This window comes from Cryptomeria japonica, chromosome 10 (genome assembly GCF_030272615.1).
Source record: "Cryptomeria japonica chromosome 10, Sugi_1.0, whole genome shotgun sequence".
NCBI classification, from domain to species: domain Eukaryota; kingdom Viridiplantae; phylum Streptophyta; class Pinopsida; order Cupressales; family Cupressaceae; genus Cryptomeria; species Cryptomeria japonica.
In genome coordinates this window covers 550,881,402-550,906,375 of record NC_081414.1, presented here as the reverse complement: position 1 = coordinate 550,906,375, position 24,974 = coordinate 550,881,402, and positions in this window count along the sequence as shown.

Here is a 24,974-nt window from a genome sequence, read left to right as displayed (position 1 = left end):
GACCTAATGCTATCTTATTCTACTAGGTTATGGACTAATTTATGTAACATGTTGGTGGATGATCTCGATGCGTTTCCAGTTGGATCTATTGATTGGATTATGTTGTTTCGATCTTAGGCTAACTTGGTTAATCATTGGATTATAGGTTTATATTATAAATTTAGTGTATTATCTTTTAGGTGGCCAACCTATGTTGGTATTTTGATGATGTTTAGTTGTGATTGTCATTGATGGACACACACTTATTTGATGTATGAATTATTCTCAACCGATAGTTGTTCTAACCGGTATTGTATGTATAGTCTTTGTTTATTGAAGACTATCAGTGTTGTGCAGAAAATGCTAACCAGTCTTAGTATGACCGAAGACCCCAAGTGGTATGAAGATCTCAAGCTGAATGAAGACCCCAAGTGGCAGTTAATCTTTTGATCAGAACACTATGTTCCACTTTTCCAGTCTTCACTTGTTAACCGGTGATTGATATATTTAGTTAACTGATATGCATGTAATGTGTGATGAGTTATCATCCACTGACACTATGGTGGTGTTTTTGTGTCATGTTACCAAATGTGTCTAGATGCACTGTACCTAGGAAATTGTAGTCTAATCTTATTGGACCCACATGAAATCAAGTTCCTATATAAGGACATCATGTCTAGGGTTTTTGATATAGAAGAGAAGTTGATGTGTGCGAAGTTTTTGAGAGATGATTAGGTTTGATCAAGAAAAGGTATCTCGTGACTGAGATTGAGAGTGCAAAACATAGAGGACTGAAGTAATGCTTGAATGCATTAACAAGGAGTTGTCAAGGATCTAATCAAGCATTATGTGCTCCTACCTAGACCATTCACTTATTGATTACTAATATCTTCAACAAATTTGAAACCCTTAACCGGGTAGGCCCAGCCAAGCCTATTGTAAATCCTCTAACAAGATGGTTCACAGTTGTGAATCTAAAATCCTTTAATAGGGTAGTCTCTACTAGGACTTATCTCCTAATAGAGATCTGGATTCCTAACAGGATCTGTTCTGGTGAAGAACATTTTAAGACCTTAACCGGTCTGGTTACTATTCTGCAGATAGTTGACTTGTGAGTTTTACTCACCATGGTTTTTCCCATTTAGGCTTCCACATCAAAACATCTTGTGTTATGGTGATTTCTCTTTTATGGGTGAATGCTTTATTTTCTATTTGGCTTGTTTATGTTCTAATCAGTTTATTGTTTAACCTGCTACACCAGTCTGTAGTTAAATTGCTTAAGTGTTTGTTTAAATTACTGGGTATACTAATTCACCCCCCCTCTTAGTATTCATCAATTGGTATCAAAGCCAACCTTTCTATAAGTCTAACCACTTGGAAGGAGATATGGGGGAATACAACATGAGGGAACTCACTCACCATTTCGTTGAATTTGAGAGAGCCTATGATGAACTCAAGATCAAGTTTAAAGTCTCTTTAGCCAAGAGAAGAGAGCTTGCTGAGCAGTTGCTGGAACTTACTGAAAACAACTCTTTTGATGAAGCGAACATGGATGCCCTAGTTGTAGAAGTGGAGAAATTAAATGAATCCAAAACTAACTTGAGGAGGGAGTTGGAAGGATTGACTATCAGGATGAGTTAGTAACTAGAAAACAGAAGAAAAGATGAATATTTGGTAAAGGACAAGGAGCACGAGATCTCTAAATTGAAGCAAGAAATCGGTACCATTACCGCCTATCTGGAGGAGGGTAAAGAAGAGAAAGAAGAAATGCAAGTTGAACTGAATGCAACTATCTCTCAAAATGAAACCTTGATGAAGACCAATGATGCTCTTTCCAAGGAACTTGCTGAGACAAAAGAGATACTTGCTAAGTTCAACCAGAGTGTTGCTAAGTTAGAACAAAAGTTGGAATTGGTAAAGCCATCAAAGGATACTACTGGACTTGGTTTCTCTAGATACAAGGAAGGTGAGACCTCTAGGACCAAGAGTGATGCAATGAAGAAGCAATCAGGACCTAAGAACAACATCGGAAGTAAAGGTAAGAAAAAGTTTAAACCTATTTGCTTTAACTGTCTTAAGGAAGGACATACTGCCAATGTGTGTAGGAGAAAGCCTTACAATAACTTTCCTTATTTTCAAAACAATGTGCCTAGACTTAGTAGATTTAATTGTCACTATTATGCATGCAAAAAGTTTGGGCATAGATCTTTTGAGTGCAAGTTGGATATGAACAACTCTGGGAGTTATCCACCAAGATCCAATGGAGTTGTCCCAGGACCTCCTATGAACTGGAACCCAAACCGATATAGAACCCATGACCACTGGTCAAATGGTTATGAAGTGGCAACCAATTGGAGAGAAACCTGTCTGAACTATCGTGGTAGCGGTCACACTGCTGCAACATGCAGAAGGAAGAATGGAAACGTGAACATTGGACCATGGAGAACACCTGGAATGGTATGCTATCAGTGCAACAAACCAGGACACACTGCCAGAGCATGTAGACTAAGAAAGAATCCATCGGGAGACATACCAATCAACACTAAAGGGAAGATTGATGTTGAAACCATTTAGGTGGATATGGACAAAACCTGGAAAAAGAAATCTGAAGAGAAGCCACATGATGTACCAGTTTCTGCACCAAGTGTGAAAATCCCTGAACCAACAAACCGAGCTTCAAAAATCTTAGGGGGAACATATTGGTATAAATATTTTGAAACCCCAAGAGTATATCAGTAAAGAACCTTTATCGGTATTTGTTACCTATCAACTGATAGAAGAAGTGAAGTGGTAAAAGGTTAAATTAGGGTTTGAACCCTAATAGTGATGCATTTATTATGGTAGGTGGGAGCATGTTTAAAAGTGACTTTTGTCATCATTTCTTCTTACCTATTTTTTAGAGAAGATTTTTTTTAGCCTGAGCAGTGCAACTAGAGCAATTCATCTTGCATTTGAAAGAATTCAAAAAGGAACCTTGCACAAGATCTTGCAGCCACTTCATGCTATCAGTGTGAAAGTCAAAGTGATAATCAAGTTTCCAAAGAAGTGTGTTTTGCTCAACATCGACAAACCCTAAGTTCAAAGAGTAAAGGTATTACTTGTTGAAACATTCTTATCATTTGGAATATGTTTGATATGGCATCTGCATCTAATATCCCCTCTAGTTCTACTAAACCTAAGGACACACCTGAGCTTCTTAAGATGAGATATAATGCCCTATCTCAAATTCCCATCAGAGTCATTGTCAAAGGCAATATTTGAGGATATATTGATTGCAAACTAGAAGACCTGGTGTCCCTAGTAATTCACTCCCAATTGAGTCTGTTCTATGGAGAGGATAAAAAGATTAAACCTAAATATAGCATAATAGAGAAGAAGAAATTGCATAATGTAGTATACTTTCTTGAAGAATTTATAGAGGAACACATCAGGATCATCCTTGGTAGGGTTCACGGTGACAAGATGTACCTTGAACAAACCCATGACATTACACCGGAGGCAATTCATGTCGTGACTGGATTCTGCAATGTTGGGGAAGTCCCTGTTCTTCAAAAGATCCCCAAAACCAAAGTAACAGAGCTCACTAGGTTTGTGAGTGACAAACGGGAAATGACAGTCAACACCATTAGAGATGATTTGGTGAAATATGCATGTATGGTAATTGGGTATAGAATATTCTATGCTAGCAAAATAAATTCTTTTCCTTCAGATGCAGTGCATGCCGCTTATAGGATGATAAAGGAAAATGCAGAATGTGACTTATTTACCTGTATGTAGAAACAACTCATAGAGAACTTGAAGTCAATCAAATTAGACAAAACTCAGAGGTTTAAGTTTGGTCAACTACTTGCTAGATTATTTTTCTACTTTCAAGGATATTTTCCTAGAGTCGGTGATGTTCAATGGTCAATTGACCTACCGGTTTCCACACAAATAAAGGAGAGTCTGGAAGTAGTAGGAACTACATATTCGGAGACTCTGAACATGTATTTTGATGAATTCAAACTAAAGATGAACCAAAGAATGAGAATATCTGGTGATTTAGTTAAGAAATATGAAGATGACATTTGTTTCACCATCAAAATAGATCACTGCATAATGGAAGTGGCTGAACCCAGAAAATATGTAGTTGGGCCTATGGGCTATGAAGTGGTAAATGATATATTGACAGGGTATGCCTCTACCCTACTAGCTTCACCACTGGAACCCAAGAAGAAGAGGACCGGTACTTATTTAGAGAGGATCAAACCTACTGAGGTACTAAAGTAGATAAAGGGTAAAGCAGTGCCATCAACATCGGCATCGGTTACATCTATTGCTAGTCCTAAAGCGACCAAAAGGTCACCTACTAAAAAGAAACCAGAGGCTATTCCGGCAAAGGTATTCAAATGGAAGAGGAAAACTAGGAATAACTCACCAAATCCAAAAGACTCTAAACCGGAGGTAAAAGTAAAGATGACAAGGCAATCTAACAAGAAGATGAAGTCAACCGGTAATGTACTAGCAACCTCTGCACCGGTAAATATAGATATTTCTTCTTACAAACCTATGCCACATTGTCAAAGGATCATAAATAATATTAGAATAAAAGTTCTTGATGATTTAAAAGACTATTTTGATAATTTTAATGATAGTGAAAAGGAGGATATTAAACAAGAACTTATTAAATATCTATGTATTAATGACTGGTCACCTTCTGAAATTAAATCAGTTACTTCTAAATATTTGTATGATTCTTTGGACAACAAATGGTGCATTGCCATTGAAAAAGAGCAAGACATCAGGGAGAAAGTTTTTGCTCAATACTTTCCAGATGCCTATAATTCAGAATTGTTTGAAATCATTGACAAGAACAAAGGCATTTTCTTCATGCAAAGAAGGAGAATTCATCTACTCGAAGGCAAATCTTCTGAAGTGGAAAAAGACACCCATTTGAAGGTTAAAACTGTTGCCAACATGCAAAAAGTATATGAAGCTAATCAAATGGCTGAGCAAGAGCCTGACCTATCCACAGCCAAACCGGATGTAGTCTTTGATAGTATGCATGAAAGAATAGTAGAACAAAATGACCCCATTGATGTTGATGCACTAGATATGCAGGATACCACTCCAGATAAGGAGGAAGCTGAAAAAGAAAGAGTAGAAAAAGAAAAGGAAGAGAAAGCAGAAAGAGAGAAACTTGAAAAAGAGAAAGTGGAGAAAGAAAAATAAGAGAAAGAGCAAGCAGAGAAAGAGCGACAAGAGAAGAAGAAGGAAGAAGAAAAGAAGAAGAAGGAAGTAGATGAAAAGAAGAAAAAGGAAGAAGAGGAAAAGAAGAAGAAGGAAGAAGAGAAGAAGAGGAAGGAAGAAGAGGAAAAGAAGAAGAAGGAAAAAGAGGAGAAGAGGAAAGAAACAATGAAGAAAAAGGAAGAGGAGAAAAAGAGAGAAGAAGAGAGGAAGAAACAAGAGGAGAAAGTGAAGGCTGCTAAGGTAGCCCAAGAAAAAGAACAAGAGGAGAAGAGAAGACAAGTGGAGGTCAAGGCCAAAGAAAGAGAATAGATTCCTAAGGCAACTGGAGATCAAACCAAGCAGGTTGATTCCACCGATTCTACTGATTTGACTCTTGACTGTCTAACCCAATCAGTTGATGAGACTGAGCTACTGCGAAGCATTCAATTAGCACAGGAGAGATTGGAAGAATTGAGGAAAAAGAAAGAGCAGGATGTCATTTAGTTTGTTGTTGACACCCTCTCTAATCTAATCCCCGGTACTAACCTCCCTAGTACCAATTCTTCACTGACTAAGCTCAAATCTCTTTGTATAGTAGTCGATAACCAGGTACAATGTTTGGAAGATGTTGCCTAGGACACAGTAAAGAAAATCCATGAAAAAGCACTCGCAGTTGTCTTAGTACAACACATGAATGAAGACTGGGCAAAATTGCTTAAACAAAAAGGTGATATAAGTTTAGCTATGGGTGAAGGTCACCTACTCTTGAGTAAAATCTTCCAACCTCACCTATTTTGTGAAGATGCTCTGAAACAGAAGACACTATTACAAATGGAGTTATAGAAGTACATCGACAACTTCAAACTGCCCTATCATTGGTTCACAACCTATGGACACACTGTTCATCATTATCAACATCAGATTGCAAAGCTTGACTCAGAGATCTGCAATCGGACTCGAGATATGCAAGAGCTTCAGTTGCTCCTATTGCCAAAATTGTAGGTTCTTCAGAAGTGCTTCTTGAACTTAGAGACTATCACTATGACACAGGAATTGAGCACCATAGATGGAAGAATTAGCCTTCCAGATGAAGATCAAGAGTGAAATTACTGCCTCGCTTCTTGAGTCATGGTCTTTAGACATGAAGAATTTCATGCAAAACTTTAAATCTCTTTTTGAGCTTTATTGTCATGAACACATACTCTATTTTTATATTATGAAAATGGCAATATTTTGCATTACTTTGTCATTGTTGGCAAAGGGGGAGTAGTGTATCTTAATATTTTGGCAAGTATTACAAATTCCTGCACATACTTGTAATTTTTGCAAAAGGAGTAGTATATATGCTTAGGGGGAGTAATTTTGCAAAAGCACTTGGATGTCAATTTTTTTCCTAAGTGTTGCCATCAATGCCAAAGGGGGAGATTGTTGGTATTTTGATGATGTTTAGTTGTGATTGTTATTGATGGACACACACTTATTTGATGTATGAATTATTCTCAACCGATAGTTCTACTAACCGGTATTGTATGTATAGTCTTTGTTTGTTGAATACTATTGGTGTTGTGCAGAAAATGCTTACCGGTCTTAGTATGACTGAAGACCCCAAGCGGTATGAAGATCTCAAGCTGAATGAAGACCCCGAGTGACAGTTAATCTTTTGATCAGAAAACTATGTTCCAGTTTTCCAGTCTTCACTTGTTAACTAGTGATCGGTATATTTAGTTAACCAGTATACATGTAATGTGTGATGAGTTATCATCCCCCGACACTATGGTGGTGTTTTTGTGTCGTGTTACCAAATGTGTCTAGATGCACTGTACCTAGGAAATTATATTCTAATCTTATTGGACCAACATGAAATCAAGTTCCTATATAAGGATATCATGTCTAGGGTTTTTTATATAGAAGAAAAGTTGATGTGTGTAAAGTTTTTGAGAGAAGACTAGGTCTAATCGAGAAAAGGTATCTCGTGACTAAGATTGAGAGTGCAAAACATAGAGGACTGAAGTAATGCTTGAATGCATTAATAAGGAGTTGTCAAGGATCTAATCAAGCATTCTATGCTACTATCTAGATCATTCACTTGTTGATTACTAATATCTTTGACAAGTCTGAAACCCTTAACCGAGTAGGCCCAGCCAAGCCTATTATAAATCCTCTAAAAAGGTGGTTCACAGTTGTGAATCTGAAATGCTTTAACAGGGTAGTCTCTAACAGGACTTATCTCCTAACAGAGATCTGGATTCCTAACAGGATCTATTCTGGTGAAGAACATTGTAAGACCTTAACCGGTCTGGTTAATATTCTGCACATAGTTGACTTGTGAGTTTTACTCACCATGGTTTTTCCCATTTGGGTTTCCACGTCAAAACATCTTGTGTTATGGTGATTGCACTTCTGTGGGTGAATGCTTTATTTGCTTTTTGGCTTGTTTATGTTATAATCAATTTATTGTTTAACCTGCTACACTGATCTATAGTTAAACTGCTTAAGTGTTTGTTTAAATTACTGGGTATACTAATTCACCCCCCCCTCTCTTAGTATTCACCAACCTAATTGTTTAGGTCTTGGGTTGGTATAAATATGATGTAAGATCTCTTTGTAGATCGTGGGTTTTTGGGATATAGGATTATCTGTATGCGAATAAGGTTGTAATCATATGTAGAGGTTTTGGTCAATCATAGGTGATCGAATTAGGCTGGTGAAAGTTTTAAGACCTTCAGTACTGATCTTAATCAGAACTGTATTCAGGCATAGGAGATGTTATTCTTACAGTTTACTCTTCTTTCTGGATTGTAGTCTGGATTTATTTTGTAGACAATGAGGCTCCTTTTGTGATGAGCAGTGTTCTCTAGGCTATCTCTTTTTGTAGTCGCATACATACTGTAGAAGTATTGTCTGACTGTGGGTAGGCTTCCCACCATGGTTTTTCCCTTTACCAAGTTTTCCACGTACAAATATTGGTGTTATCTTTTGTGGATGGTTGGTAAATGTTCTGTGGTTTATGTTTGTGCTTAACTGCTATATCTTCTTTTTTGGTAATAATGTTTTAATGCTTAAAGTTATATAATTTGTTAACAACTGATTCACTCCCCCCTCTCAGTTATTCATCAATTACCTAAGCTATTTAATAATTGGTATCAGAGCCTGGTCCTCTTTGTAGAAGCTTAACCACTTGACGAAGATCCTATGGCATCTAATAGTTCAAGTTCATCAAGTTCATCTATAGCTATTTTTTGGAGAGAAATTCCTAGGCTTGATGGAACAAATTACAGAGTATGAAAGATTCAGATGGAGACTCATCTAAGAGGTCTTGGTAAGGAGATTTGGGAGATCACTAAGAAAGGATATATACCTCATAATCTAGTATCTAGAAATCCTCCTTCGATGAGCTTGGATAAGGATATTTAAAATGATTGTAGAGCTAGAGAAGCCCTTTTGTGTGCACTTTCTGATCAACAAGTTATGGGACTAACTGACAAATAAATTGCAAAGGCTATACGGGATAAATTGGAGACTCTGAATGAAGGTGACCCTGCTGTTAAAATTGCTAAACTTGATGGTTACCGAGTGAGATATGAGAACCTGAAGATGGAAGAAGATGAAAGGATTACTACTTTTATAGAGAGAGTTAATGAAATTTTTCTGGGAATTCAACATTGTGGTGGAACTCTGAGTGAAGATGAAATAGTTTCTAAAGTATAGAGAGCTTTACCACCAGCTTATAAGATGAAGGCTTCTACAATTAATGAGTTGAGAATGATGGCAAACACATCTATTAATAGGGATACCTTGGTTGGGAAGTTATCTACTTTTGAGCTTGAGGAATTTGGTACTTCTGGAGTTGCAAAATCTGAACCTACTTTTCATGCATCTACATCATCTACCAGCAAGAATGATTGGAAAGCCTTATATGCTAAGGAACTGGAGGAAATGAAGAAAGAAGATGAAGAGTTTGAGCAACTTGAAACCCTATTTGCTAGAAGAGTACCTAAAGGTCCGGCAGGAAGTAAGTATGAAGGAAAATCACCTTTTAAATGTTTCACATGTAATAAGATAGGTCATTTTGCATTTAGATGTCCTGAAAGGAATTAAATATTTGAGGAAAGAGCTAGAAGATCTTTTAGGCCTAACCATGATTATCAAAACAAGCATAAGTACAAGCGGAACAAAGAAAAATCATGCTACTATGCAGACGAGGAAGGTGTGACTGATTCTGATGATGAACCAACACAAGATTCAGCTAGTTGATCTAGTAATGGAAAGGAATGGGTATTCTTGGCTATCAAGGAAGCTGATATGGTAATTGAAGAAAAGGCCCTTGTTGCTAAAGTTGAAGACAAGGATGAATGGGTGATAGATAGTGGATGTTCACATCATATGATTAGAGATAAAAGGAAGTTTCTCTCTTTGCAAGAATTTGATGGCACTCTGGTTAGATTTGGAGATGACAAAGCATGCATGATTAAGGGAAGAGGAACTATATCATTGGATGGTAAGTATGATACTAATAATGTTTATTATATTAAAGGTTTAAGGCATAATATTTTGAGTGTAGGATAGTTGGTGGATAAGGGATTTCAGTTATAGTTCAAAGATGGAAAATGTAAGATTATCAACATATCTAGATTGGAGATTGCAATCAATACTCAAACTAAAGGTAACATCTTTCATTTGAAATTCAATGAGAAGACATGTTTGATTGCACAAATTGATGAGAGTTGGCTATGGCATAAGAGGTTGTGTCACGTGAATTTTGATTGCATTGTAAAGATTAGTTCTACTAAGGTAGTTAGAGATATATCTAAGATTGTGAAGCCCTATAATCCAGTATGTAAGGAATGTCAAATGGGAAAGCAAGTCAAAACTTCTTTTAAGAGTATACAAGACAAATCTAATGATGTTCTTGATCTTATTCATATTGATTTGTGTGGTCCTACTAGAATCAAAAAATTTCAGGGTGATAGATATTTTATACTAATCATTGATGACTATTCTAGAATAATATGGGTTACTTTTTTAAGGGAGAAATTTGAAGAATTCAAAAAGTTTAAAATATTTAAAGCTAAAGTTGAGATAGAGACATGATTGAAGATTAAATGCTTAAGATCTGATCAAGGTGGAGAATTCACATACAGTGAAATTAACAGTTATTGTGAAAAGAATGGGATAAGGAGACAATTATCTGCACCCCAGACACCTCAACAGAATGGAGTTGTGGAAAGAAAGAACAAAACTATCTTAGATGCGGATAGAACTATGATGATGGAAGCTAATATGCCTCATATCTACTAGAGAGAAGTTGTGAGCACAACTGTATACACATTCAATAGAGTTCGTATCAAAGGAGACACCGATAAGACACCTTATGAGTTATGGTTTGGTCATACACATATGGTTAAGTATTTTAGAATATTTGGTAGTAAATATTATATCAAAAGAAATGATTCCATTGGAAAGGTTGATCCTAGATGTGATGAAAGGATATTTTTTGGTTATTCTAATGAAAGAAAAGCATATAGATGTTATAACACAATATTGCAGAGAATTGTGGAGAGTACTAATGTCAAGGTGGATGAGCTTAACATAAGTCAAATAAAAAATTATGAGAGAGAACTGACAGTAGAAATGATCATAAATGAACTGGTAGCACCTACACCCAAACATAATGTTGAACTAGTTACTCTGATAGTATTAGAAAATTCAACAGTAACTGAAGATCAGAGTAGAGGAACAAAAAATTAGAAGACTCCTAAGTATGTTAGGTTAAATCATTAAGAAGATTAGATCATTGGAGACAAGAATAAAGGAGTGATGACGAGAAGAAGGTTGGCAGCTGATGAGGTATGTTTAATTTCTCAAATTGAACCGACATCAGTAATTGAAGCATATGAAGATGAATGTTGGATAAAAGCTATGGAAGAGGAATTAGATCAGATAGAAAAGAATAATACATAGACTTTAGTTCCCCGGCCTAAAAATAAGAATGTTATTGGAACTAAATGGGTTTATAGGAATAAATTGAATGAAGATGGATAAGTTGCGAGGAATAAGGCTAGATTTGTTTCTAAAGGATATTCTTAGAAGGAGGGAATTGATTATGATAAGACTTTTGCTCTGGTAGCTAGGATTGAAGCTGTGAGATTATTTTTTGCTTATGTTGCCCATAAGAACTACAAGGTTTATCAGATGGATGTTATGTAGTACCCCTTCTTATTTGAACTTATTAGACTCATATTTTATTATTGTTTACTTTCAGTGGATACATTACCATGATGTGTTATTCAAACTTATATGACATTATTTCATGCTTTATCTGGATATGAGATGCATAATTTATTTGCAGTATTTCAGTACTTGTGATTTATGGCATTTTATGGATTATTGCTATGTACTGATACTTTACTTTATCTATGCAATGTGTAATTATATGTTGGGTGTCTGCGAGTGTATTGGATGCAAGGGGATGATTTTCCTTCACTTATTTTGATGAGATAGGGAACATCACGATTCTTCTTCATCGGTGTGTATGCCGTGTTTTCTATATTATATATATGCATGTGTGGTTCGGTGATGTAGGATATTGCAAGAATAAGTACCGGGTAGGTACGGGGTATCATCTCCACCTAGCTTCATAGGTCTGAGCATGCCTTATATTTTCTGATGGAAGTGGAGGAGGTAGTAGTTGACCCTATTTTACCCAGTTACACTCTTGTGAGTGTCGTCAGTTGGTCGTCCTGTCAATTTGTTCGGCCTTCGTATTTTGTCGTTTGATCTTTTATGAGTATTTGCTTGAGGTTTGTTCAATTTGTGTGTTTTAGTGGATTTAATTAATTAATTAAATTTATGGAGTTATCTCATAGTTAGTATTTTTGAATTATGTATTTTATGCATTGAGATTATAAATTTAATTAATTAAAAAGAAGTTATTAAATGAAGTTGCAATCTGCATGATATTGGAAATATATTTTATTTAAATTTTAGTGAAAAATAAATTAGATTAATTTCATTTATTGTTTCCTAGAATTTTAAATAAATAAAAGAATAAAAGAATAAATAAATGAATAAAAGAATTAATTAGAATTAAAGTATTGCTTTAATTTCTTTATTTAGAAAATCAATTAATTTACATGAGGAAAGAAAAGAAAGAAAAATGATTTTTAATTATTGCATGTTAACTTATCCTTTGTTAGAAAATTAGAAAAGAAAATAAAGTTGTTTTTATAACTAAAATTAAATATTAGGATTTTTTGGGAAAAAATATATGCAACCTAGAATTTTAGTTTAGAAGGGGAATAAGTCTTTATTTTTTGGGGAGACAGAAAAGAGTCAGGGATTTAGGTGAAGAGAAATTTATTTGGAAGCTTGTTGAAGGATTGGATCTCTTCTACAAATTTTCTTCCAGGAAAGCTATACTAGGTTGGGTGGCTTCGTTTGATTGTTTGTTTTAAAGAAAATATTTTATTTATTTCTTCTTTCTGAATGATGTGTGTGTTAAAATGTTTGTCAAATCTAAAATCATGTCTTATTATTTTTTGTTCGTGGCTAAAGTCCATTCCTGAAGTTAATTTTTTTGTTAGGGAAAGAAGTTATTTTCTGGATGTTTTTAGATTAAAATTTTGAGAAAATTGAGAAAATTTAATGTGGCAAATTTTGCCAAAAGATTTTTATTGTGCATGAAAATTGCAAGATTTGGGAGGAATGGGATTTACCAGAGAAAATATTTCCTCTTGTTTGATTCTTGTTTCGATATTTGGCTATGGTAGTCCTTTTTAATTTTGTGTATCTCTATATATTAGTTATTATAGAAATAAATTTAATCATTAATTAAATTTATTGTGTTATTAAAAGTTAAGGGAAATTATTTTATTATATTTTTTGGAAAAATTATGTATTAATTAATTTCCCTATAAATAAATTGGATTGGAAATAAATTTTGGTTGAAAATCAATTTACTGGTTTTTTTTAGGTTATTGTATTTTTTTAAAAAAAAAATTTTAAAAAATATTAATCGGTAGCCACTACCGACGGTAGTACGACTACCGTACGGTAGCAGTACTACCGATGGTAGTATGCTACCATAAGGTAGCACCTGCACGTGTTACCATGCAGGGGGCAGGGGTTTTTTAATTGATTTCGCTACTTCCTAGTTATTTTGTGAAGTCCGAAATATGGAATTTTGGATTTTTGTGCAGGTTTATTAAATTTGATTTTTAAATTAATTTATAATATATATGATATATGTATATATATATATATATATTCGTATATAGGTTTTTTTAATGGGCATTATGTTATTTAATATTATTTTAATATTGTGGAAATTAATTCATATGTTTATATATATATATTTTGTAATATGATTATAGGTATATGATATATATACGATGTATATATATATTCATATAATTATATTATATTATATTATATATATATATATATATATATAATTATTTCATAGTTTGGTTATTTCCAGAAAAGCTTATAATTTTAGATTTTATATTTATGCTTGGAAATACATTAGGAGATTAATTTTTATGTGATTTTATTTAACCTTATTGGACAAATGACAACATTGATTTCCTTGTATTAATATAGTTGTATTTTCTTATTTTCTAGAAAATCTTTAATTGCAAGTTATTTATGCTTTTGGTTGTTTAAAGAAAAGATTGCCTATATTAGGATCTTGTGTAATTGGTATGTGTGGTCAAGCTTAATTTCGTTGCAAATTCTGGTTGATTTGTCATTATATCATATGTTGTTATATCTCCTTGGTCATGTGTTGTTGTATAACCTCATTGATGTGAGCCATTGTGTGTTTTGTTCCAAATGGTCAATCTTGGGTTAGTGATTGTGTATCCTTCACCTGTGGTTTGTCAGGATTAGTTATGGTTGTCTATTTTGCCATAGAGTTCTTGTAGAGAGACCTTTCCTCTTAGTGTCCTATGAGAGAGTGGCAGGGTAACCCGTCGAAAGTTAGTTAAGAAGTGATAACCTAATAATTGATTAGGGGGTGGGTAGATTAAATATTAATTAAGATAATGTACCTTGTCTTCATGAAAGGATTGGTAGGGTCCGCATGAGACTTAGATGGAGTCAGAGGTTCGGGAGAGGTTACCAGGATAACCCAGAATGGGGGCTGAGACTTATGGAGGCCTACCATGGTAACCACTGTAAGCTATGTGATGACACTCTCTCCCTAGAGTCACTAGTGTTTGTGAGTTGAGTCACATGGATGTTTTTTGAGTCATGTAGTTCTTTCGTACTTGTCTTATCTTGCTTTCTTGAGGGTTTTCTACTATCTCCTAGCATGGTGGGGTGGTTCCATTTTGGGATCACATAGTCAAGTGGTAGTGCCACTTCCCATCGGATGTTATGGATTGTATCTTCAGGCGAGGGAAGGCTTCGCTGGTGTTCTTGGTTTGTGGTTCATGTACCAGCTCATGTTTGTGATCATTGTTCAGTTGAGACCTTGTGGTCATTGTATCAAACTTTTATGTAACCTTGATATTGTAACTTTTGGATTCCGTGGTATTTTTGGAAGCCATGTAATTATGGATTTTATAGTATTATGTTAGTGAAATGTATATTAATTCAATTGCTTTGATCTTATGTATAAATGAAATATGGATAAATAAATGCATTGGAATACTTTGGTTCTTTCATTATGGAATTTAGATGTATGTGTAGGTTTAAACTTAAGCATTTAATTTATCTAATTAAATGGACAATTGGATTAACCATGGTGTTAATATAATCTATGAATTAATCTTCATTGGTAGCCCTTAGGAAATCATGTGTTAGACTTTCATTGTGTTATTAAACGTGCAATTGTTATAATTAATGCACTTAATCTTTTAAAAAAAATTATTTCACCCTTTAGTTGCCTAATTGTGTTGTTTTCCTTTAGGGTTCCTGGCGGGGCATTACATGTTAAGTATGTATTTTTTAATGGAGATCTTGAAGAGGAAGTTTACATTGAGAATCCTGATGGATTTTCACTTTCAGATGACAAAAACATGGTTTGCAGGTTAAGGAAAGCTTTATATGGATTGAAACAAGCCCCTAGAGCTTGGTATGCAAGATTGAATAAATATCTTTTGAAGCTTGGTTTCACTAAAGGTAATGTTGACAGTAATTTATATTATAAGATCACTAATGATGACATATTGATTGTTGAAGTCTTTGTTAATGATATCATTTTTGGAGGTGAGGATAAGTTCAGTATGGAATTCTCTAATAATATGAAGACTGAATTTGAGATGTCTATGGTTGGGGAGATGAAATTTTTCTTAGGTTTGTAGATTACTCAGACTGATAAAGGTATTTTCATCTATAAGTATGCTAGGGAGTGTAATATGGTGAAATGTGTGAATGAGAGATCAAGAGGAAAACTACCCTTTCACTCCAACAAGAGATGAGAGTTTCACTACGGATTTCCCTTCAAACACTTTTCACCCAATTACATTGGAAGAGGAGAGGAGAATTCACTAGATTCAACCTTCAAAGAAGAAGATAAAACTCTAAGTGAAATGGGAATGATAGGCTAATCCCCTCTTCCTATTTGAAATGGAAAGGAATTGATTGAATTATGTAGTGCAAAAGTGATGAAGAACTGATTATAACTTAATATCAGAATATGGGATGAAGTTGTGCACCTAGATCTAGCAGTAATATGTTGAGACAAAGTCACCCTACAAATTTGAGGAAAAGTTGCCCAGACTGTGGCAGGAATGTACACAGTCTTCTGAAAAATCCATGAGGGTTTTTCCGCCACTATAAATGGAACCCGAATCTAAAAGTACAGTTGCACACCTGCAATGTACACATAAAAAAGAGAGGAAAATGGGTTGGGATTGGGGGTTTGCCTTTAGGTCAAACCCCAATTTTGGAATTAACCAAGTAATGAAAGAAAGTACTTGCAAATAGATGTAAATGAAAGAGTGAATTGTAAATCACCTCAAGGGAGGTTGTGATAGAAATGTTGATAGAGATTCTTGCATGGAATTGAATGTTGGAATCAATCTCCTCTTCAATGGTTGAATCCTTGAATTGAATGCAACACCTAGCCTTGAAGGGAGACTTGAGAATGCTCAATGCTGGAAAAGAATGCTCTTGAATGCTTGATCGCCAATTTTCACCTTATTGAACCTTATGCAAATGAGAGGGAAAATGCCTCTTAAATACATGTCAATTAGGGTTAATGAAACTGATTTTCATCACAGGCCGACATCGGGGAAGTTTCCCGCTCACTACACAACCTACAATGCATGCTCTAGAAAAAGTCCTGCCCCAAAATAGGGCAAGGACAGGGGCACCATGCCCCTATCTTGGGATTACAAGGGTGTCACTCCCCTGTCCTACCCCTTTCTCTAGGGTAGAGTGAAGATAAGGTGGTGCAGAGGCCAAGGGAGAAGTAGATTCTGAGGGTTGACCAGTCTTTGGTCTCCGATCAGGCTAAAGGATTCGATCTTGTGTGTGTGAGGACCCTAATGCAGTAAAAAATTACTAGGGTCATAATTTTATGGCACTACATTTAGCCCCCACTTTAGTGGGAGTATGAGCATATGCCAATACTACCGGTAAAGTACAAGGAAACAAGATTGATAGACTTTTACCACATCAAGGAGGAAAGATGCACCAATCCCCTAGTGGAATTAAGATCTAATGAATTCGATTGAAAAATTAAAAGGGAAGATTAGGAAGGAAAGAACCATGACTGCAAGTAGCAAAGTTCCCCTCACTATGAGTCATGAAAGCAAGGATACTAAAGATTACAAAGAAAAACAAAGTTCACTAAGAAATTCTAAGTATCAAGAAGGAAAATATAAGCAGAGTGTATGCCCCCATGTTAAAGCAATTATGTACGCTACATCGAGAGAGATTGCTTTAAGGTAGGATACACCTGAGAGAGAGAAGAGAGGAAGCATGTTATCACAAGGATTTAGCCCCCAATTGAGGAATAAATCCAAGGATAATGGACACAAAACATAAGGTATGAGGTAGTTTAACTTTCCTCAAGGTCAGTATGTTGTATGATAACTCATGTATATCATGTATGTATATGTGCATATAATAATCATCATTCCCCAAAGATAGACACTAGCTTGGAAGAAAGGGAAGAAAAGGTCTCAATGCTTTTCATCATCCCCAATTAGACATTAAGGGGATAATAGAAGAACAAGGATACACATAGAAGAATGGTCACAAAAGAGCAAGAAAGGAGAGAGAGAGAGAGAGAGAGAGAGAGGATCTCCAATGCTAATATTGCTAATCTAGCATGACATCTACCTCCCAATCTTATTGATCACTATTTCAAGAAGGCGAGCAACATGCCAGAGGAGCAACATCAATCACAGTGGATGGAACTATCACAAGATCCAAACAAGGACTATGCTCATGTTGTAAGTCACTTTGTTCGATTCTAGGAGCTAGGATTAGGGTTTGCGAAAATTCAGTTGATAAATGCTTGTCCACATCAACATATTCATACTCACTATTAGAAGCATTAGGAGTTGTATTGCCATTATGAATAACATGTTCACCCATTTGTTCACCAAATTTTAGAGATAGAGGAGCAAGAACATGAATAGGAGTAAAACCATCACATGTTTTGTGCAACTTATGATTTGGAGATGTAGGGTGAACATCTTGCTTGGGAGAAAAGGGAATCATGTCAACTGTCAGAGTCTGAGGAGATTGAGTATTTTGAGGGATAACTTCATGAGCTTGAACATGGCTTCTTCATCTGCATTATCTCGCACAATGATTTTTTTGGGTCTTAGTGGAAGGCTGAGAAGGAGGAGGAACATTAGAAAAAGTAGGAATGTTTCTCTCCTTGATAGTTGAAGGTTTAGCTTGAGTTCTTTTTGGTTGAACAAGAGGATAAGCAGGCATCTTCTCTCAATAAGAGGAAGGAGGTGGAACTGCTCCATCAAAAGGAGCAATATAAGGTGTAGGAAGGAGACTAGATCAATCATGATGAGGAGGTATAGATCTAACCTTAGGAGGTATATTGTTGTTCTCCTTAAGAGAAGGTAAAGTCACATCCATAGTAATAGGTTGATGATCTTCCTTAGGAGGGAGATTAGTTCTATCCATGAGGGGAAGAACCTCATCTTGAAGAATAAAAGGAATTTCAAGTGTTGGAGATCTATGTTGACTTAAGGATAAGATCATATCTTTCTTCCATTTTTTATAAGATTGAAAAATAGCATCACTCCTTGATGGAAGGGATTGAAATTGTTTAGGCCAAAAGAAATCAATAGGAACACCGGGGCTTCTTTTAGATGGAAGAAATAAGCTATGGTTCATGGTTATGATTTCTCCATTGTGAGGAAATTTTAGACACTTGTGGATTGGAGAAGAATTAGCCTTCATGGAAGATAGTCAAGGATAACCCAACTTCACATGGAATTGCGCAGAAGAGGGTATGATAACAAAGTCAACATCCATGGATTTAGTATGAACTTCAAAAAGAAGGGTGATAAAACCAATGGTAGGAAAAGAGAAGCCATCAAATAACTTCACAACCACATTAGAAGCATCATATATTAGTTTATGCAATCGTAAAGTGGAAAGTACTCTTCAGTTATGATATTAACCATGCAAAAGGGATCAATAAGGGCACCACAGAAAGGGATATCCTTAACCTTCACAACTATGTATAAAGGGCCATCAGATGCTCTAATGGCCTCACTAGGGTCAAATGTAATACAAGGATCCTTAGGCGTATCTTGTGTTTCTATGATATTAACCAATTTTGGAGCCATAGAGGTGAATTATTCAAAAGAGAAAGAATTGGGCACAATCTCAATAACGTTAGAGGTATGAGAAGGCAAGGGATCAGTGAAAATATTAAGATTTTGATTAGGAGGAGCTACTGATTTATTCCTTTTATCATTCACACCTGTCACGGATTAGTATTATTATCAATCAAATCTTGAATCTTATTCTTCAATGCAAAATATTTCTCAGTATCATGACTAGGCTGATGATGAAATTGACAAAATGAATTGTTATCAAAATAAGGGGATGCAAGTTTAGAAGGATAAATTTGTTTTATAGGAGGAAGTTTGATAACATTTTTGTGCAACAACTGAGACATAATACTATGTAAATATTCATTCAATGAAGTAAATTTGTTTCTCTTTGGAAAATTTTAAAAATAGAAGGCACACCTATTGTAGTATTCACATTGTGGTTGTTGATTGTATCATTGAACTTGATGGAGATTTTTGTTGGTTTGAACTTCACAAATGGTTGTTGAACACTCTCCCCCTTATCACTTAGAGCCATAGGAGTGAATTGCTCCATTTGACTCACATCCAGTTGATAATTGTGGAGTGTTGCACACAACTGTGGAAAGGAAGTAAACTCAGACAAAAGAAGCTTTTCCCTAAAATCTTTTTGTAAATTCGAAATGAAAATTCTTTGAATATCATTATCAGGTACATGAAAATAAATTTGAGCACACAAATGCTTATATCTACCAATAAAATCAATCACTTTTTCTTTAACACCTTGTTTACAATGCATTAAATCAGTCAAAGTGATTTTAGGACCAATGTTGTTTTGAAATTGTTGGATGAAAGCATTTTCTAGTTACTGAAAGAAGGTGATAGAATAAGAAGGCAAAGAGAAATACCATTGTAAGGCCTTATCTCTTAGTGTTCTTGTAAACAATTTTGCAAGCAATCTTTGATCATAAGAAAAATTAGTACATAAGGTTTGAAATGTTTTGACATGAATAAGAGGATCACCTTTTCCATTATAAAGTTCCAATTGAGGGATCTCAACATGTTTAGGTGGCATGACTTTAACAATATCAAGAGAAAGTGGGCTCGCAACATCAAAGGTGGGCACACTAAACTTGGATTGACTCATAGAAGCAATTTGTTATTGTAAGGAAGACACGATTTGAGCAAGATTATTAATTGTCATTTCGGTAAAAGAATTGATGTTAGACATAATTGATTGAGAAGGTGGTGTGATGTTATTGAAAGAAGGCATGGACTGAGAATAAGGTGGTGGGACATTATGATAAGTAGGCATAGGTGATAATTGGATAGAAAAAGGGACACTTAAAATAGGAACAAAGTTATTGAAGGAATTGCCCCCTTGTGTCACATTGATTGGCTGAGGAATAAAATGAATACTTATGGAAGACATAGTAAAGATGAAGGATTAAATGAAGAAGAGGAATCGCCCCCACGGCCAATGTTTGTAGGAATGACACTTTGAGTTGAAGTAGCCATGATATTGGAGGTAAAAGTAGGAATACTAGTCATAATGGTAGTTAAAGGAATAGAAGGATTGACGTGTGTTGAAGGTTGTGAATAACCTAGGGTTTCGGCACAACTCTTGATAGACATGACATTAGAATAAAAAATATGTGCAATTCCATGCAATATATCAATTCCATTCTTATCACTTTGAATTATGTGCTTAAGGCCTTCAATTAATGCAAGAGATTCACTATTAGGGTATTCTTGGGACATCCATTATTGAAAGTTATCAAATTGATTATCCAATGTGGAAAGTTGATCTATAGAAAACTTTGTTAAAGCTTCTTCTTCATCATGGGATTCATCAATGGGGTGAATAGGGACATGATTAGGATGGGAAGAATTAGCATGATCCTCATTAAAGAAGTCACCCAAATTAGGCTCCATCTCCTCGGTAATTAAACCTTGGGAAGCCTTAATTCTAATGCTTCACCTAATGGGGATAGGATAGGTAGGATTAATAGTGGTAAAACTAATGCACCAGAGGGAAAATTTGAATTTTAAATTTTGGAACAAAGCTTACAAAATTAATTAATGCAAAATTTAAGAAAATAATAATTACATAATTCAAACTTTGTTGGGGGAAAAGGATGACACAATTTCCAAAAATGGAACGAAAATGAAATTTTAAAATTAGGGCCAAGGGAATACCACTTAATTTTAAAATCAGAATTTTTAAAATCAGGGCAGATTATAATTAACCTCTTAATTTTAAAAAATTTCTTGAAATTTGAAATGTTGAATTTTGGAGGTATTTCCAATTCTAAAGGGATAAAAAATTGACAAAATCAACCAATCTTATAGATTTAGGCTATTAAATATAGTCATAATAGTAACCCAAAATTTAAAGAAAAAAGTCGAGGACCATGGTGGGAATGTGCATGGTCCGACTAACTTTTTTCAAAATTTTTCAGGGATGAATATTATGATGATTTCAAAGCTAACCCCAAAAAATTGATGAATTTTAAAACCTCTAGATTGGCGAAATGAAGGCGCAAATGTAAAAATAAGACCCTATTAGGGTTTTGAAGAAAAAGAAGAATTGAATTGCAAATTTGAAAAAGGTCAAACCTAATAGATAGGGACACCTTGGAAAATGTTTAGAAATCTAAATGTGAATGAAATTCATTTGAAATTTGCATAAAATCCAATTAAAATTGAAAATTAGGGTTATATGACCTAACCACTTAATTTTAAAATTTGAATTTTGGGAAAAAGGAGGGAAATTGAAAATATGAATTGTATGAATGAAAACAAGTCTGAGAACAATCAAAAATCATAAAGTAAATGGAAATCCAATTTTAAAAAAAGTTCAAGATGATTTTTGAAAATTAGGGTTTTAACAAGTAACCTCTTAATTGTGTAAATTTGATTTGCAAATTGAACAAGACAATGAGGAAATTGAATTTGACAAACAAAATAATTTTCAGATCTAAGATAACCAACCACAAGCAATTTTTACAAATCACAAGTTCAATTTTAATTTTAAAAACTAGGGTTTTTAATGATTTAACCACTAAGTTTGCCGAAAATTTAAACTTACAAATGAAAAATATGCAATTTTGTTCAAAGGAAAGCATGCAAGACATCGGGTTCACCAAAATGTAATGTGGTAAAATGTGTGAATGAGAGATCGAGAGGAAAACTACCCTTTCCCTCCAAGCAGAGATGAGAGTTTGTAGTACCCCTGCCCTAATCAATTTCTAATCTCGGTTTGACCTTGGTTAGTTATCATGTTATGATGTTATAGTCAGATGTTTTGATTTTTGTGCGTACTTGTTAATGTGGTTTTTGCACCAATTTGTATGCAAGTTATTAGTTCTCCTATTTTGTGTTATTAATCTTGAGCTAACACTTTCATTAAATATATATATGTATGCATGTGTGACTCTTGGTTGTAGGAGATTTCAAGTACAATACCGCATGGGTGCGAAGTTCGTCTCCACCTGGATTCGTAGGTTTGAGTGTACCTCTTTGGTCCTTAGATTTTGGATTAGGGGGTCGTAAGACCCTTTTGACCATAGTCATGCTCAAGTGAGCGTCGTCAGTCATCGTCAATATTCCCTTTAGGGTGGGTATGCAGGTCGTCTGTCTATTTGACATTCTTGGGTTGCATGTTTGTGTGTGGTTAAATTGAGTAATTAATCCTTAATATTTAATTTGATTTAATGTCTATTTATGCATTAGTAATTAAGGGACTAAATTAAATAGGTTCCCTTTATGCGAGTAATCGTTAATTAAAATTGCTCAATTCAAATTGGTAGCAAGTTTGATTAAATGATTAATTTATTTTTCTTATGCTTTTGGAAAGGAAAGATTTAAATTTAATTGAAATAGAATTAATTTAATCTCTTTGCCCTTTTAAAAATAGAAAGGTTGATTTTAGTTATTTAAAGAAAATCAATTTTAATTAGAAAAGCAAGTTTTATATTTATATTTGATATAGTTTTGAAAGAATGAATTTGGAGATTTTATTTTAATCAAAAATATTTTACCCTCATTAAATAATTTGAAATATAAATGATAGTTTTCTTAAAATTAAGAAAATTAGAAATTAATTGAGGAAGAGGCATTTTGATTTTCTAAATTAGAAATAAATTGTGTAAAAGTATTTTAAATTCAAAAATAAGAATTTTGGAATGGATTTTTAAATAAAATATTTTAAATGCAAAAAAGGAGATTTTTGGTCAAAACTTTTCCCATTTTAACCTAGGTTTGGAAAATATTTTGGGGAGAATAATTTTTGGAAAAATAATTCCCTGAGAGACATTTTGGAAAAGGTTCTGGAGGAATTTTGGGGAAAAATATTTCTAAAAGAGAAGAATTGATCTGGAGCTTGGAGGTTGGGCTCTGCAACAAATCTCATCCAGGATTGCTAAAAGAGGTAGGAATCTATGTATCATTTTGGTTATTTGCTTAATCAAAGATTGGGTTTGGTATTCTCCTTGTATTTTTTTTGGTTTAAATCTCCATTGAAAGCTCTCAGAATTATTTTTTACTGAGAAATTAGTCTAGAGTTTGGCTGAATGGTGGAATCATGTGTGAGCAATGATTCTGGTTGCCTAAAATGATTTTGTTTTTGTTGAAGAAATCTGGGGTTTCATTTTGATTAAAAATAAATAAAAATAATAATGAATAGAACAAATATTGGGGGTTTGGTTGTTCTTTATGAATTTTGGTTGAAACCCCATTGAAGGTTCCCAACTAAGTTTTAAATTGGAGATTAGTTTGTAGCTTGCTAGATGGTTGGGTAAATTTGTGAGAAATCATTATTTTGCCCTTATATGGTGTTCTAGTTGAGAGATTTGCCTATCCTGAAGGTTATTTTAAAAAAATGTTATTAATTTCAATACCATGAGGTTGCTGGAAAATGTTTTAAATCTCTATCTGAGACTGTGTGTGTTGTATTGGGGATTTGTTTATTTTTATTTTTATAAACTATTTATAAAAAAATATATATAAAATAAAATTTAGATTAAATTTTGTGGGAGGACATTTTTACTTGGGGAGCTTTCGCTCTACCCATGGCCTATGATTCCATGTTGTGGAGACCACAGACCATGGAGTTCCACATGTTGTGACTCCACATCGTGGAGACCATGGCTGTGGTTCCACATTGTGGAGACCATAGTCCATGGTTCTCCATGGCTGTGGAGACCACACACCGTGGAGCTCCATGTGTTGTGGTTCCATATTGTGGAGACCACAGTCCATGGTTCTCCATGGCTATGGGGGATACAGGCCATGGAAACCACGGTTGTGGGGGCCACCAAGGTGGTTGTCAAAACAATTTTATTTATTTTTTTAAATATTTTAATATTATAAAATTTTAATTAATTTATTTTATTAGTTATATATTAATTATTAATTATTAATTAATGTAAAGTTTTAAATATATGTTAATTGTGATAATTTTTATATTTATATATATTAATAATTATATATTAACTATTGATTCCTAATTGGGGTATACTTTCAAATGCATAATAATTATTGTTTAGTCATTAATTTATTAATTTGGGTATATATATAGAGATATATATACTAATCAATATCTTTAGATCATGTATTTGTTTTAATATAAGCAAGGGAAATTATAATTCATTGGGAAATGTTTATCTATTTCTTTCATTCCTTTATATGTATATTTCCATTTTTTGGAAAGTATATGCTGGTTTTTGGAGATATGAGAGTGGTCTATTTATTTCAAAAAAGAATAAGAATGATGATTTATTTTGAAAATGAATATCATACGTTAGTTGATTAATCTGAATATTTGATTTTATATCATTGGGTGTTCTGCGTATAGAATATTTATGTTAATGTGAATTTAGTTTTGCAAAAATTATGTTATGTTATGATGCATATGAACTTCGTGAGTTAGAAAACCAAGAATGGCCTGTACCTAGATGAGGTAGATAATTGCAATCAAATTTAGATCATTTAGAAAACTTGATCGACTTTTAATGTTTAAATCAACAGGAAAGGAGATTGTCT